The sequence below is a fragment of the Melospiza georgiana genome, chromosome 13, assembly GCF_028018845.1.
Source record: "Melospiza georgiana isolate bMelGeo1 chromosome 13, bMelGeo1.pri, whole genome shotgun sequence".
Lineage (NCBI taxonomy): Eukaryota > Metazoa > Chordata > Aves > Passeriformes > Passerellidae > Melospiza > Melospiza georgiana.
This window is the reverse complement of record NC_080442.1, coordinates 15,467,690-15,471,079: the sequence shown is the minus strand read 5'-3', so window position 1 is coordinate 15,471,079 and position 3,390 is coordinate 15,467,690.

The window sequence follows — 3,390 nt, the reverse complement described above, 5'->3', positions numbered from 1 at the left end:
TGCTGCTATTTCCCTCTTGGGTCACAAGTTGTTTGCTGGTCCCTCTTATCCAAATGACACCTGCAAGGCAATGGAAGTGCAAGTCTGTACATTTCTGTACATTTGTGTATGGATAGAGATAGAGATAGAGATAGAGATAGAGATAGAGATAGAGATAGAGATAGAGATAGAGATAGAGATAGAGATAGAGATGAGACAGGCATGTAGACCACAGCTTTAGCTTTTAAACTACCCATTCTCTAGCTGCTGCAAGTCCTGAGGTCATTCTCAGGCTGACAGGATGCACTGCGCAGTCCTGAACACTCAGTGCTCTCCCCCCAGCCTATTTTGCTCAGGATTACTTACTTTATTTTATTTAGCTTTGTGGCACACAAGGTTCCTCGTGCTCGCTGATACGATGATCTACAAGAGCGGCGTTCTCATGCTATGGATCTCATTTATTACGAAGTGAAGTATATAATAATGAAAAATAGCTGCAGCTATTCCTCCTCTCTCCAGGGTATCTCAGCACCCTTATGGATGACCGCACACACAGTCAGCTCCATAGAAACAAATGGAGGGGAAATGGCAGCACACAGCTCCGAGCTGGAGGACTGAGTGCCTTTGGTCTGGAGCACGCTTGATCCATAGCTCCGGCTGAAGGCACATTACAGAGGGTACTGAAAAAGAAAATATTTTTTTGCTACAGCATGCCTAGATGTGGAGCAGATTGGCCTTGTAGGAACTGGGGAGCGGGCAGAGAGGAGAATTCTCTATTACAGCAGCCCGTAGGAAGCATTTGTCAATAAACACCTTGAGGATTTTCTATAGAGTCCAAAGCAAAAGGCCCCGCGATTCGCAGTCAAACACAAGAGCTGCCCATCATTGACTCTGAATGCTCTGCTGAGCATGAAAACAACAGCATGGAGACAATATGAAAAGGCCTTGCAGGTAATTTCACAGGGTAACAAGAAATGCCAGGCTTATTGTAATTACTGGCACTGGCGACAATGGAGTTAGTTTCATTTAAATGCTGGGACCTTCAGGGCAGCTTCTGTGCTTCACACACAGCCCGGTTTTTATAAATTTTGTGCTTTGACTCATCTGATGTAGTTACATAAAATTAGGTGATTTGAGCTGCACTCAATATGTGCTTTTGAACTTTTTTCCACAACTAGGAAAACTAGGATATTACATTTAAATAAAAAATAAATAAATTGGAAATTTACTAGGTGATCACCTGATTCCAGCATCTGAGGCTTTAAGGAAAATAACAAGAAAACGACAAGAATTCACAATACTAGAACAATAACAAGGATGATGATATTAATAACGGGTTATTATCATGTAAATAGAAAATAGAATGCAAGGACACAGTATCTAATGATTTCATTACTTTCTTTTACAGCCTGTTGCAATACCCTGGCCATAAGGCAGTATTGACTTGAGCTATAGTTTTGTTATGTGTCTGTCTTTTATTGAAATACTTAAATCTCTTTGTACAGTGCCTGAATATGGCAAGGTTGATGCCATGTCCCTTTTAATGAACTCATATCATTAAGTTACTTCCAATTTACAAAACTGTGTGATCAGAACATGGCTCAATACTTCTATTAGCACTTTTAAATCACTCAGGAAATAATTCTAATTATTTCTTCACTCTAATAATAAAACTAATACTTATAATGTCTATGCTTCCTCAGTTTTATTTCAAATACTCTTTAAAGGGCCTGAATTTCTCACCTTTAGAACTCTCTTAGTTTGTATGATCTCTTTGGTAAAGACCCACTCATCCCAGTACAAAGGTGATTTAAAAAAGATTTTCTTTACTTATTTATGTATAATCACAGTACAGATTACATCAAATGCTTTACAATGTATAAAACACTCCTGGCTGGTTTCACGCACTTGGGAGATAGTCATCTCCCTGTGAAGTCTGAGATGAAATATTCAAATAAGAAGAAAATAAAAAGGATAACACCCACCTTAAAAAGGTCTTCAGAAGCCTGCTGGGCAGAGTTTGAGGAGGAAAGATAGGAAAGATATACTGCAATTTTTGAGAAGGGATGGAAGAATCACCTCGATTGCTACCATGGAGAAATGTTTTCAAGGTTACTTTTAACTCCAGAGCAATAGTAGCAGACACTTGGCAAGCTGTCCTGAAGATTTTTAACTAGAAAAGTGATATTCACAGAAGCAAAAAAGACAGTTATAGGCCATTGGGTCCAGTGTAATTGGCACTCGGCCCCAGCCACAGAGGTTGGAAGCTCTCTCTGAGTTTGACACAGGGCATATATTGAAGTTGGAGGCAGTTTAGTGAAAGCTCATTTTCTTGGACTATATAGGTCTGTCAAAATGCAAGCGCTTCACAAACAGCTTCAGAAATAAAGACGGAAGAATAAAGTTCCCACAATTCTGAAATGTCCACTTTTAACAGTTTGGAAATAGAGTTTGAGGTTTGTGTTTAGTTTTTATATATGTGCATTTTAAATAGTTTAATATCTAGAGATGTGAAACCCCCACAGTTTTAGATATACAAGTATATACTTTAATATATATGGTTTTTAGGTATATATATATATATATATATATATATATATATATATATATATATATATATATATATATATGCAAATATATACAGGTAAATATATATATATATATAAATATCTTTTCCTTTACTGGAATTCTTGGAATTAGAATTTTTCCTTTATTGGACTATTTCCCTTATTATAAAATTAATTTGAAAGCTGAAAAGCAAAATAAAACACTGTTTGTAAAAGGGATAATCTAAAACTTTAAATATCTCAAAAAGGGAAATGAGATTAACCTCAAATTATTTCTGTAAGTGCTGATCTGCATGGGATTAATCAGATTTTTTCCATTTGAAAGCAGAAAGTGAAGTAAGAAACTATCTGGCTAATCTTAAGGTAGATGTCATGGGTAAAATCAACTAAAAGTAGAGAAGAAACAGCCCTTCTTGCTTTGTAGGCATCAAGGTTTTTTTTTGCAGACAGACAAGGCTTCTTAAGGACATTCTTGATATCTTAATACCTCAATCTTGTTCAGTGTCATTTCTGAATGAGACCATTGTTGAGGCAACAGTGAGTTGCATAGCTCCATCAACCTTCTTTAATTTGCTTGGAGATTATGGGAAAACCTCTATAAATCAGTTTTATGACCTCATGAAAAACTTACAGTTGTATGGCATCACTTGCATGAATTATGAGATAGCCACAAAAAGGACCAAAGATGTCAAGGACACCAAAGTGAAGCTTTATGTACCCTGGGACATGGCAGCACATGTCACAAATCTGCACTTGGTAGAAATACCAAAGGCAGACATGGAAGCTTAAACTCTCAGTGTCTCCTAAGCATGAAACAGGACTTGAAAAGGCTGGGAAGGAATTG